Here is a 15,510-nt window from a genome sequence, read left to right on the forward strand (position 1 = left end):
ATGCTACATTTGAAAAAGCACTATGATTTGTGCTATGTGATAAAACAAGCAATCGAAAGCTGCCTGGAACTGACATTGACAAACTTCATGTACAAGCAAAACACACAAATGTAAAAAACGTGCTTAAGAAAGGATCTAGTCTAGCATTAGTAATGTTTGTTTAATAAACAGCATCAGTAGTCTTATAAGTAATGTTAGAAAGATAAGATAGATAGATAACACTTTATTTGTTCCTGGGGGCAATTTGGCTTTTTACAGAAGTTCAATAAATACATAAATATTATTATAACAAATAGTCCCCCTCCCAAACCCACACACCTCTCAAATACACACCTGAAAGAAAAAGGAATAAAACCTGACTTGTCAGGTTAGGTCAGGTTGGGGAGCATGCACTGGTATAGCGGGTTGCAGCACCCAGCACACGACGAGACAGCTCAGGATCCCAGTTGGCAACCCTCCAGGCAAGAAACACAGTCCAGTCCCACTCTCCGGAAATGACCATCTACTTGCCACAGCCAGGTGTTATGCAGGCATCCCCTTGGCCTGATCCAGCTACTTGCGTCCTCAACAATGAGGATCCTGCGAGCCGGATCATCCTCAGGGAATTGTGCTATATGGCCGTAGTGCCGTAACTGACGTTCCCTTACAATGTAGGTAATGTGCTTCATTGGGGACTACGTGAGCAACTGCTCATTCAACACAAAGTCAAACCAGCGGTACTCAAGGATTCTCTGAAGAGATACAGTACCAAAGGAGTACATAGGACTTGGCTAAAGATAAAATGATCAGTCCCAGTCCAAGTGAGGCATTATGCAGGAGCATTGCTGTTGGTATAGAGGAGCCCAGTAGAGTTTCTTTCACACTTGTGCTGAGTAATTTTTTGGCTGTCAGTACTCAATTTTAGTGTGTCAAAGAAAGGATCTACAGCAAGTACATAATGGTTCTCAATTTTGTTATCATTCTCTCCACCACTACTACCTCCAGTTGATCAACAGTGTGTCCCATAACCAAGCCTGTCTTTTTAATTAACTTCATGATTTTGTGAGCCCCTCCTGAAGTGATGTTACCGGCCCAGCACACCACAGAAAATCACACACAGTTGTAGAATATGTAAAGGATGGCACTACTAACATTAAAGGCGCACAATCGCCTCAGAAAAAAAGTCTGCTCTGACCTTTATTCTATAGTTACTTTGTGTTATAAGACTAGTCCAGCTTGTCAGTGATGTTGACATGGACGTCAGTGCACCACTTCTACATCCACTCCTTGAATAGTGACCAGACATAGAGGCTCTTTGGAGCAATGAAAATCAATAACCAATTCCCTAATTTTGCTGATGTTAAGTTGCAGACAATTCTTTCTGCACCTTAAACAAAGTTCTCCACCTGACTCCGATACTCGGTCTCATCCTCCTCATCGATACACTTCCTAAGTGCAGAATCATCTGAGAATTTCTACAAGTGACATGACCCAGCATTATATTTATAGTCCAAGGTGAACAGTGAAGGGCAAAAGAGACAGGACTGTTCTTATGGTGCTCTAGTGATTCTTACATTCACATCTTGTGATCTGCCTGTCCATTATCGGGAACACTGTACTACACTCGTAGAAACCATATTAAGTTGCTCTTAGTGAATAGGTTTACTCCACTATTCTTTGAATTAATGTGCTATATACAGTATTTTACAGATGACTGGTGAAGTGGGTGGAGAAGAGTGTCAGGAGTGATTTGTACCAGACAGGTACCAGCAAGAGTGAAAGGAAAGGTCTAGAAATGGTAGACTAGACACGTTATGTGGGTTGAGAAAGTGTCGGTGATACAAAGACAGGAGTCAAAGCTGGAGGTGACAGAATTAAAGATGTTAAGATTTGATCTATTTGTATGGAATGATTACAATAAAATCAATAAAATTAAAAAAAAATAGTAAAGATTTGCATTGAGTGATACGAGGATGGACAGGAGTAAGAATGAGTAAATTAGAGGGTAAGACAAAGCTAGAGAGGTGAGAGTGCATTGGTTTGGACATGTGCAGTGAGAGATGATGGGTATATTGGGAGAAGGATGATGGGAATGGAGCTGCAGGTCAAAAGGAAAAGAGACAGGCCCAAGAGGAGGTTTATAGATATGGTGAGAGAGGACATGTAGGTTGTGGCTGTAAGAGAGCATGATGAAGGGGACAGGAAGATATGGATTTGCTGTGGCGACCCCTAAGCAGCAGAAAGAAGAAGATACAGTATTTTCAGAAGACTGATATTAAGGTGTGTATGTATTCAGTGGGGCAGCACGGTGGCGCAGTGGTAGCTCTGCTGCCTCGCAGTTAGAAGACCCGGGTTCACTTCTCGGGTCCTCCCTTCGTGGAGTTTGCATGTTCTCCCCATGTCTGCGTGGGTTTCCTCCCACAGTCCAAAGTCATGCAGGTTAGGTGCAATGGCGATTCTAAATTGTCCCCAGTGTGTGTGTGTGTGTGTACCCTGTGGTGGGCTGGCGCCCTGCCAAGGGTTTGTTTCCTGTGCCCTGTGTTGGCTGGGATTGGCTCCAGCAGACCCCGTGACCCTGTAGTTTGGATATAGTGGGTTGGATAATGGATGGATGTAGTCAGTGGTTACCAGTGATCAGTAATGGTCATCATTAATAAGAGGAGTATTGAAAATTTAGTCAGTCTGTCTCCTCCCAGTCAGTTAAAAAGAAAGCCACCAATTACCTGGATGCATTGGGCAGGGCAAGCAAAGGCTAACAATACTGTAATGTACAAATGTGGGACTGATAGAATTTTAGACACAAGGTAAGAACCAACCTTGGATAGGGCAGCAGTCCAACTGAATGCCACATTTACAATGATCTTTAAACAAACCTAACTAACACATATGTCTTTGTCCATGGTTGTTGAGTAAAAGCACTAACCACAGTGTCATCCTTTGGTAAATGTACAGGCTATAAATGACATAAGGTTAAGTTTATTGTCATCTTTCGTTATGCAATCTAAAATATATGCATTACTACTGTAGACTATATGTTATTGCGCTCATTTTTAATTTAAATTTTACAAGATAAAATCTCGATTGTGCGAAAGTAACGGAGGATTCTAACGACAAAGCACATGCTTTTTCAGGCTACCTCCTAAAAATGATTTCATGGTTCAATGTGAACATCGAATGCTTTTAAACTTTCCAAATGCTCGCTCCAGATATTCATAAGATTGCTACGTAACTGTACAAAGACGTTTTTGAGCGGTATTCTTTGTTACCATCTCCAGTAAAATTGTTGCTGACGGCTCCTCCCGACAATCCATACTAGTGTACACTTCGGCTTTTAGCAATGAAAGGATCGAATTCGTGTTTTAATGCGTTGCTATGAAACGAACCTCTTCAACGGGGATCTCGAAACCCCGTGGAGCGCCTGCTGCCGACTATATCTAATGAATCTGTCCGCCCGACAAGGCAAAAGAAGGAAGGCGTATATATATTCTGTCATCGAAAAACAGCAGCAAACTTTAACCCTTAAAAGAACTTAGAGCAAAGTCGTGTCTTCGCTAACTCTGAATGAATGAAGGTTTTGGGCGGGCCCTACCAAAAGAAAGCTCGTGTTTCCCCGCCTCTCTTTTCACATTGGCTCACTCCGGTAGCGCAAGAAAACAGGTTTATCCAATCAAAAGCGAGCGTCAGACTTCCAAGGGTGGTTGCTTGGGAGCGGGGGAGGGGAATGGGCGGTTGAAAATGGAATGTGAAGCAGGTGTTAAACTTCTAGTACCTCTTTCTTGCAATGACCCCTAAATAAGGTTGGACTTGTCTGCTTTACTCTGGAGATGGTGAATTAATATTATATGTTAACACCTTTTAATGCAACTCTTTTTTTGAAACACGCGATACGAGTATACATCATCATCAGGTAAGGGCTTTTGATTTATTTTCCTAAATAAGAATCGCCACGGGCCAGAATGACAACATGCACGGAAGTGTCAAAAGCGTAACTTAAACTTAAGGCGTGCAACGGCTGTGGGAGGACATGCGTGAAATCGGTCAAGATGCAGTTATTCAGTTTGAACTACACACACGAAAGTTCCGAAAAGAAAACAAAAAGAAAGAAGGGTTTGAGACGTCAATTCTCCAAAGCGTGCAATAACCACCAGTCACAGTTGCACCTCGATTTCCATGTGTGTGCCGAATTTTTCATCAGTTCCAATAAAGGAGAATTTAGAAAGGGTGACTTGGTGCAATAGCTACTGCTGTATCGGATTTGGAGGAGTTATACTTTGCATTTCATAATTTATCTATTGTGAGTCATACTCGAGACCTTGGAGCTCGTACATAGGATGCGGCGATACTAGTTTGTACCCGGATCGCTCCGGGACGTTGTTGTTTACTTCCACCCTCCCCAAAGCGATCGTCTGCGCTATAATAACCGCTTTATAAAGACAAAAATAGAACTGACATGGAAAGCGTCTACGTTTTGATTCTACGGGTTATACGTGTTTTGTTTTTTTTGAACAGGGGCGAATAAGCAATGTTGGATAAAGTATTCCAGCATTCACAGCCCATTGTTGCTTCACCCCATGACAAAACCGTTATGGGGATTTAGACAGGAAAAACTACAGATTTCCAGAACCCACTTTAGTTTCCGTAAAAATTGCATTCTGCCCAAAGGTAACATATAAGATTTGTTATGTGTTTCATTCTCTAGTGTCTGGCCAAAGTCTTACTAACCTGAAACCTGGCAGCCTGCTGGCGCCGCGCACATGACGCCTCTGCGCGCTTCTCTCCTCTCCTAGGATGTAAGCAGTAGTAAAATCGCTTTGTCAATCCGTGTCTCCGTTCGTTTCCTTTTCACTGTCCGAATAATGACTTAACGGATTTGCGACAGCAAAATTTACCCGGTGTAAGTGGACACTGTATGCGTTTCCTGGGGTATTCAGACGACAATGCTGTGGTAGGCAAACCCTAGGGACCATAATAAAATTGTGATTTATGTAAAAAGCCGGGAAGTAGATCAATACTTTCGGAGCCATCGATTCAAGAATCACTGTATCTGTTTTCGGGCACACTTAATACACATGTATCGGATGTAGCTCATTTTAATATACTTATATTGCAGGGAGGAAAACCGGTATCTTAAAACAAACCTGTTTTATGGTGCATATTGACAAAGTCACCACTTGTGTATAGATTCCTGGCTGTGCTGTGAATGTGGTCCTCCCAACAGTTGCCCTGCCTTTACCTAAAAATATACTTACGTTACCATCATTAGAAGCCGTAAGATCCAAAAGACTGCAAAAAACTTTATACACACAGATCTATATCTGTATTCGAGTAATTTCAGATCTTATATTTGTAGGCATACACACTACTGTTTGTGTGCATAATGAATAGCACACCCTGTAAGAATAAGGCAAATGGAAATTATAAAAATACACATTTATAAAGAATAGAGTGGCATTATTTGTAATAAGATGGCCTGGTTAGTATTCATTAATTTGCTGTCCATCGTGCGTAGACTGCAGTTCTGTATGTTCTTAAAAAATGTCCTTTTAAAGTACACTGGTGTCAAATTCAAATTAAAACATCCATTGCAAAAACTGTGAACTGTTAGTATGAACACACTTATTACAAAATAATAATCAGCTAACAAGGGGTGTATATCAAACATTAAATCTTTATTACAACTCTAAAATACTTAAACATCATAAAGCAAAATAGCAGTTGGTTCAAAATGAGTCCTTGATTGGCAGTGTATAACTGCTTTACATGTGGAGTCAACTATATTGATCGGCTAGATAATATTTTATGGAAATATATTTTTATAAAAGAAAACACTGCCTGGGTCTGTTTAATTATTCACTAGTTTCCTTCATCAGGTAAAAAAAGGGAAAATATACAATAAATGCTTTACTTTTTATTTCAATTTTAAAACTTAAAAGTATTTCTGTTCAGTGCTCAGTGCTTTGGTGAAACTTTAATTTATCTTAGTAACATACAGTATAATAAATAATTAAAATGTCACATTTTCTACAGTTTTATATGGGATTGATTATTACAGACCTGATACATACAAGTACAGAAAAACAATTTATTTAAATATCATTTGTAATTAAGAAAAGTTTTTTCTTTGTGATTACTGCAACTCATTTATTGCTTACAGTTAAGTCTTATTTTTTTATTCTTTTTCTGTCTGCTTCCTTTGAACTTGCCCCAAACAATGGTCCGATGGAATGAAAACACATCCCTTTAATGGACATGTTGTGACGCTCTGGTGTGGTGAGTATTCAGATACTGAAAAGTGTGGAGAGATCTAATCAGACTATTTTAAGGTTGAATTCTGTTGTTCAATTTGTGGAATTCAGTGCTTTGATAAGCTAGTAGGGTTATGTGTTACTTAAGTAGGAAAAAGTTAAGGTTTTGAGCTTGTAAGTTTGCACAAAGATCATACATGTAAACATTGTCCTTTCAGTTACATACTGTATTTTTTTCTGGCTGAGTTAATTTTATTGCTTGTTGATATTTTTTTGCTTCGCTACATTACTTTTTTAAGTGCGAGTTATCTTGAGTTATTTTCAAATGTTATATAGAGTGCAGTAGATTTAGCCATAACAATGAGTTCTGTGTATAGGTCTGCTTCTACAGCCTCTTTTAACCACTCCAACATGAGATAACAGCCTTTGTTGTCAAAATAAAGAATGATTACAAATCCCTCACAAAACTATCTATTGAGAATGCCCTTTAATGTCAAGAGCCTGTCTTTTTGTAAAGCTCAAATAAGCGACTGTCCGCTCTTCCTTTAAACAGAAGTGTGTTTGTGACGGTCAATCAGTTGATACTCCATGTTCAGTTGGTATTTGTTTTTGTCTCTTGTTGTAAATTGTTTAAGGAGGGGAGCTGATGCAGGGTGTGAGATCAAATAAGTTCTGTGTCACTTTCAGTAGGGGGCTGTTAGACCTCGCTGACTTTCCATTATCTAAGGATTACACTCCCTTTCCGTCACACTGAAACCTTCTGCATTTCTTAATTACTTTACATATTAGGCGATTAAACGATAGAGTGGGGAAAAAAAACAAAAACAAGGATAAGACTTCTAATGCTGCAAAAGTGAACTCTTTTTTTTCTTCTAGTTGTATTTTAAAAGAAACTGAATTTATTGCTAGACATCATGTATTGTTGGCATAGCCAATGTTTATTACACTCCAATTGGATTTACATAAGCTTATTGGATTTTCTTAAATGCATTCTAAAGAGTCCTCTGTGCTTGCTGATTAAGACGCAACTTGATGGTTTGACAGTCAAATTAGCTATATTGCCGCTAAACATCAGGGTGTCTTGTGATGTTATCCAGTGCTTTTGAAATGACTTATTTTGTAGAGAGGAAAATCAGACTTTAATGTAATACAGAACCAAACATTATCATATTATTTTATTTATCACTACATTTGTTCACAAAGTTCTAAATAACAATTGGAACTGTTTAATTTTAATGTTGTACAAATATAGAGGGTAAATCTTGAAGGGCATGCACTTCACAGAAGATAGTCTTTCTGTACGTGGTTGATGTTGCTATTGTTTTTTCATGGCTCTCCATTTCCTTTCCTTTATGATTATCATGGAAATTGTGTTCAGTATACTTCTATGTATGCTTTTGGTTGTTGACTGATGCATTCAGAAGCCGTACCACATGTACTTCAGAAAAGGTAATCCATCTGAACCTAAGCATGTTTGGGCCTGGCCAGTATATGGGTGGAGTGGTGGCTCTGAGGCTAAGGATCTATGCTGGTATCCAGAAGGTTACGGTTCGAATCCCCGTCACTGCCAAAAGAGATCCTAATCTGCTGGGCTCTTGAGCAAGGCCCTTAACCTGTAATTGCTCCAGGGGCGCTGTGCAATGGCTGACCCTGCACTCTGACCCCAAGAGGTATGCAAAAACTAACAAATTCCTAATACAAGAAATTGTATAAGGCAAAATAAAGAACAAAAAAAAAATAAAGTACTTGGATCAGAGACAATCTAGGAGAAGCTTGGCTTACTGGTGGAAGAGTTGTTGGTGAGGCCAGCAGGAGGATCCCGATGCCCCTATTCAGTGATGGGGACACTGTACTGTAAAAATGGTGCTGTCTTTTAAGAGAGGAGGTTAGGAACACGCACTGATACAGCTCATTGCCGCACCCACCACATGACAAACCAACTCAGGATCCAAGATGAGGATCCGAGTGCAGATCCGAGTGCAGCCATGCAACGGGTAACACCTCAGCACCACACTAGTTCAGATGGAATGGAACAGTGTGAGGTTTTTTATGGTGACTGGAGAGGTTTTTCCCTGCAGGTTGGAGAGCCTACATGCAGGGCTGAATGCAGATTAACGTCATACCCAGGATGGAACAAGGGCCTTGCTCAAGAGCCCAGTGAAGTAGTCACTTTTGGCATTTACGGGATTCGAACTGGCGACCTTTGGATTGCCAGTGAAAATCCCTAGCCTCAGAGCCACTAGATAGATAGATAGATAGATACTTTATTAATCCCAATGAGAAATTCACTACTCCGCCCATACCGTCTTTTGGATGAGAAAAAAAAAACCAAGGTCCTGACTCCCTGTGGTAATTAATCCCTGGGTGTCCATCATAAAGAGCAGGGTGTATCCTGATATCCAGTCTAAACTGCCCTCCATGGCCTAGCCATTCTGGCCCCCTAACCAACCCTTGTTTCTAATTAGCTATCTCTCTCACCCCTTAACCACCCAATAGGTAATGTGCAGTGAGCATACTGGAGCAAAATGGCTGCTGTCGTAATATCCATGTGGATGCTACATACAGGTGGTGGTTGAAGTGGCTCCCCACTGTCTATGTAAAGAGCTTTAAATAGTGAGAAAATCACTATATAAATGTAAAGAATTATATAATTTATTTTTATGAAGTGCTATAAATATATCTGTATGGTCTTAACACCATCCATCCATCCATTTTCCAACCCGCTGAATCCGAACACTGGGTCACGGGGGTCTGCTGGAGCCAATACCAGCCAACACAGGGCACAAGGCAGGAACCAATCCTGGGCAGGGTGCCAACCCACCACAGGACACACACAAACACACCCACACACCAAGGCCAATTTAGAATCGCCAGTGCACCTAACCTGCATGTCTTTGGACTGTGGGAGGAAACCGGAGCACCCAGAGGAAACCCACGCAGACACAGGGAGAACATGCAAACTCCACGCAGGGAGGACCCGGGAAGCAAACCCAGGTCCCCAGATCTTCCAACTGCGAGGCAGCAGCGCTACCCACTGCGCCACCGTGCCACCCTGGTCTTAACACGATTTATTTATTAGTTAAGTTGTTTATATTCACTTTACTGCTGCTGCTATTGTGTAACTAATTTACTGATCCCATTGTATTATGCAGTATGTCAGCATTCACCGCAAGCATTGTGTCAGTGAGTATTTGTTTAATGAAATTAGTTTTTTGGATTACAATTTTTGTTGTAGTGCTCTTTGTTTAAGAAAGCCCACCTTGCTGTATAAAAGTGAAACATTACAAGTATTTAATGACTGAGTGAAAATCTGTCAAAAATTAATAATGAAGTTAAGAAAAACTCTTTCTGTTAACAGTTTAAAAAATACAACATACAAAATGAAAGCAAACTTGAGTTTTCCTTTAATTTTTGCATTGGATCCAAACCAGAAGAAAAGGTAATTCACCTTCCTATCCATTAGCAAACCTTTTAAATCCAGTTTAGGCAGAATTGCAGGAAACAAAATTTCAGCACTAAATTATTCACTTCATTATAAGTAAGTGCTTGATGGTCTATATTTCGGGTGTTATTCACTGTATGTTAACAGTGCACATTGTTGTTATTTTAATTTCCTGTCATTTGCAAATAAATTGGGGTATAGATGGGGTATTAATATGATATAACATATCCCAAACAACCAACTATAGAAAAAGAATATGTCATACAACAATATGCATTAGCTTGACAAGCATCTTTAAAAAATGATAATGCTGATGTATTAAAAAGGGTGCATAAAAATATACAGTATAAGACTAAACTTGGCGGGGCTCTGGACTATACATCAATTGGATTTTTAATTTTTGGTATTTAGTACTGCTGAAAGATCTGCAGACAAAAAATTGCTCTGCAGCCTGTCTGCAATATTTCCTAAATGCACTAGGGGTGTGTGTGTGTGTTGTCTGCCAAAAGTAACAGTAAAGGTCTCTAATGAAGGCAACAGAGAGCAGCAAAATGCTTGCATTCTGAGATGACTTGCAATAACATCAGGATTTTTTGAACACTGATCTACCTACTCATGTACATTGTAGAAAAAGGTGGCAGTTAAATTACCAGTTAAACTATCTTCGTTGCTGGTGTGGCAGCTTTGTTGTTAAATGCCAACATCTTAGTTCTTACAGGAATTGTTATTTAATTATTCTATGTGTTATTCCATTGATATTACTTCTAACATTCCATTTTTTTGAGCTTTGCAGCCATGGACGTCCTCCCTGTAGTATGCATAGTGGGGGCTGGGAACCAGAAAGACAGGCTGTGCTTAATAGGACATAATGTCCTTCAATTGCTTTAATTTGAAAGAGTAGGCCATTTATTGATCATTCTGTCCCTTTTGGGAACTCTGCTTCGGCTGTAGCTTCAGGACTGTGTTGGTTCTAAAGAAAGAGGTTTTGTTTTACGTCACATTAAAAGGTATATATTTCTAGTTTTGAATTTCTGTTTTTAATGTTGTGGCTATTTTGTTCCTCAAGAAATCAGAAAATAGCTCTGGGAGAAATAATAAACATTATGAAACCTTAGCAGTACTACTGATCCTGCAATTTATCTATAATGAGATTTTTAAAATGCACAATATGCTAAACAATATATTGTATACTAAAAGAATCTCTTCACACAGCGATTAAAGGAGAAGTTTGGAATTTTTCATGTTAAAGTTCTTTCTCCTCAATTAAGGTGTATATTAATTTGCCACATTAAATTGTATTCTAAATTGAAGCATTTTTATTGTATAAATTTTAAGTAATCCTTATCTGTTCTTGTAGTTTACAATGAGGATGAATGTGTCCAGTCTCCAAGTGTGAAAACAAAAACCTTAAAATACATCAGTTGTTCAAGCCTAGAGTGTTGTTGAGAATTGATGTGCTTTGATGTGTTGAAATTGCACACGTAAAAAGTGTATCTGTGTCATTTTAGGAAGAGAAAAAGCAAAATATTTTTATGTAATTTAGCCTTTATAAAAGGAGAGAAGCTGTGGGCGTCACTTCTCTTCTCGTCTCCTCCTTGTGGACGTTAGGAGCGAATGTTTTTGGAAAACAGGCATCTGGGGAATGATGGTGTCTTGGTGTTCTAAAATGGGAAAACTGCAACACCTTAACTAAAATTTATGTCAGTATGCTTAGTTACATCAGTAATAAAGGCCGTGCATGCCCAATATGGAGAAAGTGCAACCAGTTTGCTGTGTCCTAGTTAGAGAAAAACACTTTCTGGGATCAACGGTTCCTCTTGGACCTCAATGACTCAACCAGTTAATGAAAAGTAACACAACTTATCAACCTCCAATACTTACTGCACGTGGTCTGTTTTTATGAATAATGTTATTTAGCACCCAGTTTTCACCTTCATTTAGGTTGAGTCGTCCAAAGAATGTGATCTAAACAAGACAGTATTTTCAACATTCCTGTGACTCCCAAACACCACTCTTCATCAAGGATGGGCTCAGAATGGCCTGCAGATCTTAATATGATTACCAAAAAGATACAAGGTTAACAGGCTTGACAAGTTTATAAGTGAAGTAGCCTAATTTGGCTGTTTAGGTAACGAGCCTATTGTTTACTAAGCAGTGAGTTCAGAATCTTCTATATTAGTATGAGCATCTCCTTACTTTTCAGACTGTCTGTTCCTCTTTGATTTCAAAATGTGAGTTGCTTTACTAAACATAATCTCCATCGCTATTCTTGCATGTATAAAACGGTTCCATTTCAATTAAATGACAAGTCTAAATTCGTTAAAGTAGGGTTTCTTTTGATTTCAGTGGATAACATGCATCTCTGTTCATTTTCCAGTCAGTTGTGAACCCTTTACTGTCCACTCGGAGTTTAGCTGTACATATATGTTGAGAAACTACTTAGGTCTTCTCTCTCCTAAACTTCGCTTGGCTCCTCTTTTTATATATAATCTGCCTTCTGGCAACATAACTGCATGCATGCTACCTCAAGTACCACAATGCTTTGCCTGGAGGAGTACTACAGCTTCATACCATAATACTTAGAAAATAAGAGTTATTATTACACTAATGAAAGGAAAGGTAAAAAGATTATTTGCATCCATCCTCCATTTTCAAAACAGCTTAACTCAGTGCATGATTTTAGGAGCTTGAGCCTTTCCAGACAGTTTTCTGTGAAATCCAGTAACAAACTTTATTACAGTAAATAACTAACTCTTATTCTTCAGACAGCCCAAGATTTTCCCAGCACCATTGGTCACAGGACATGCTCAAGTTCTGGACTTGCCTAGTTAATCTCATGGCACTCTTGTGCACACACTTGCATTTCCACACAGTTGGCAACATTTATAATTGCCAGTCAGCTTATCATTTTATGTGTTTGGGATATGGTAGGAAATCAGACAATCTGGAGAAAACTCATGTCAAACTGGGAGTGAAACGCAGGTTTTTGTTACTGAGTTGCAGGAGTGTGCCTATTTTGTAACCAGTTTTTCCATTTTGTTTTCTTGCAAAAAGTCTTTTTTCTCTTTATATGTTTACCCATTTAAAGTATAATGTTAATCATTTGTTTCTGAGTATCCATTATTTTATGTATCCACTTTCAAACCAGTTTAATCCAATCCATGGTTGCAAGATGCTTGATACTTCCATCGTTTTTCACTAAAAGCCAGGAGCCAATGCAGTATGGGATGCATCTCCATTACAATGCAAACACACACGCACACACACACACACACACACCTACACTATTACATTGAACCTATTTAGAGTCAATTTTAATTTACACTTCTCATACATGGTTTGTAAACAAAAGTACCTGCAGAAGAAACTAATAAACAGCAGGCGAATGTGCAGCCTTCACAGAGACATGCCTAGGCCATGTTATATTCATAGTCACTCTGCATCCTTTTATGTCCATCCAAATAAATAAATAAACAAATATGCTTTCCTAATAAAATAAAAGTAGTTAATCAATGCAGTGGTTATGTTAAATGCGTTAAGAAGTTATTTTACATTTACTTTCTGCTTTGGGAGAATTCAGCAGTTAAAGACCCTTTTTGATAAAGGTACCCCAGATGTCTGGTTTAAGTCAATGACACCACAGATGCATAAGTGTTGGAAAGCCACAAGACTCTGTCATAACTGCCCATTCCAGTGAATGATTATAGAATTGTATGTTTTAAAAATTGAAATCCCCAGAGAGAGAGAGAGAGAAAATTGGCAGTTGGCATGTTTAGAATGGAAAGATAAAACAAGCCTTAGCAGTATCCTATAAGACTGCATGCTGTTTTAATTACCAAAATGAAAAAAATGAGACTTACAAAAGAATAGCTAATGACATTTTATTCAGTATAAGGAGTACGTTTTGGAGTCTGAAGGGAGAAAAAAAAGATATGGAAAATGCACTAGTGGGTAGGTTTCCTTGTACTAGTAGTAATCTATATAAGCAGGGATTTATCATAAACAGTAATAATGAAGTCATATATTTAACATCAAAAGAACAGCATATTCACATAAATGGACAAGAATCTAGTCCAATATTCAAAAATCAATAAAGTAAAATGCATAATAAGTTACATTTTAGTAATATCTTGCAGGGCTTGTCTTTTGTCCTTGATGAAGTTTAATGGACTGTAGTTAACCTTTAGTCGTACTGCAATTCCACTGTTTCTTATAAATGTTATATATTTATTTCAAACACTTTACTAAAAATTGATGCAAGTCTCTGTTTTTATGCTGACACATTGTTCACTAAAATGCTATAAATGGTTACATTGATTCTTTAGGATGTATAGGTGCCAGCTTGAAAGTGAGTGAACTGCACTCCCATTTGTGGATTCCTTAGCCCAGCACATTGCAGTCATTTAGCTGAGACAGACTGAGTTGTTCAGACTGGAGTCTGTGCCTTGATAATTGTAGTTTGGAGATGATGAAAGGAAGTGCATGGTTTTTCATTAACAGTTGTATTAAATCATTATTTTTGTGGTCCTGACTTACTTAGGTAAACCCTGCCCATTAGAAATGAGGAGTTGAGGTCAATTGTTTTACTATTTTCGTTGAATGATGAAAAGCTTACAATGGAAAACACTGCTTCTGCTCAGTAGCTTATAATTCTCAACTAGTTTCATTTATTTGTCCTGCAGCTGTTGTTTACCATCAACATCTTTTTTGCAAGGTGAGTGCTTGCTATGCATTTGATACTGTAATGATTTAACTAGCTGATTATGAATTAATTTAGTATCAGCCTTAACTATTAAACACAGCTATACCTAAGACGATGCAGTGCTAGCACAGTCTGTACACCAGCTAGGCTTGTTTCAATCTTGGTCCTTTCTCCGAGTGATAAGGATACCAATGAGGGGTGAGATTTGGCAGAGATCTCCCTATTCAGTTTTACACCTATAGTTGATTTCAGATTTGATTTGTATTGCAATTTCTAATGTGTTGTGATTTTGTAACTGTTGTGATTCAATATTATGATTTTTTGGGTGATTTTTATTTATTTATTTTTTTTACTGAAAATAATCTTGTTTTGAACATGGTTATTAGAGATGCAGTGTGTCTCCAGAATTGTGATAATTCTTTTCTCCAGAAATTTGATATTCTTTTCAGCTGAGTAATATAAAAACAATGGAGAAAAACATTTTTGATTTTGTCTTTCAAAAGTAAAATCCTTCATTTGGTTCTACTTAAGAAAAGAACTTAGTGGCATTCACAATATTTACACCCACATATACAATACCATATTTTCTCAAGAAAAAAAAAGAAACTGAACCCTGTCGGAATAGCTGGAGAAACACAGCATGTTAACAAGTAAGTTAACCTGACCTGTGCAAAGTGCTTTTAAGAACCTGCAAAGTTGTTTGGAATTAACTTCAAATACCAGTTTTTAAAGAAAATAAATTTAGTACAAATGCAAGTTGCTGGATTTTTTCTATCAGTTCATAGTAGCCAGTGTGCTGCTCTATGCTGCAGTCTTCTGGGGAAGCAAAAGAAGCATGATGCCTGAAGAAACTTATCAGGAAAGCCTGCTCCATCACAGGGTGAACCCTGGACACACTGGAAGCTGTTTTTGAAAAGTAGATGGTGGCAAAATTGGATGCTATCATGAAAAATCCTCTCCATCCCTACCAGGAGGTGCTCTCTTGGAGTGCTTCTAGCCCCAGGCTCGTTCTGCCACAGTGTGCTAAGAAGGACATCGGGGGGGTTTTTCTACACAATATACATTTGTTTATTTATTTATTTATCAATTGATTGGCAATATTATTTGTCTTTTGAGTATGTATCCTTGTTTTTTATGTTTCT

General features: G+C 38.4%; 1 protein-coding gene across 14 annotated transcripts in view; it reads left to right on the forward strand.

The window, feature by feature from the left end:
- Positions 1-3,726: 3,726 nt before the first annotated feature.
- epb41l3a (erythrocyte membrane protein band 4.1-like 3a) overlaps positions 3,727-15,510 on the forward strand; it is a 275,326-nt gene continuing 263,542 nt past the window's right edge. For 7 of the 14 annotated variants that reach the window (XM_051929150.1, XM_051929144.1, XM_051929147.1 and 4 more), the window contains exon 1: positions 6,226-6,249. The gene's annotated coding sequence lies outside the window, so the exon portion shown is untranslated. Of the gene's footprint in view, positions 3,887-6,224; positions 6,250-15,510 lie in introns of those variants that run through there. The other 7 variants (XM_051929137.1, XM_051929142.1, XM_051929141.1 and 4 more) reach the window with 3 other exon arrangements.

This window comes from Erpetoichthys calabaricus, chromosome 6, assembly GCF_900747795.2.
Source record: "Erpetoichthys calabaricus chromosome 6, fErpCal1.3, whole genome shotgun sequence".
Taxonomy (NCBI): domain Eukaryota; kingdom Metazoa; phylum Chordata; class Cladistia; order Polypteriformes; family Polypteridae; genus Erpetoichthys; species Erpetoichthys calabaricus.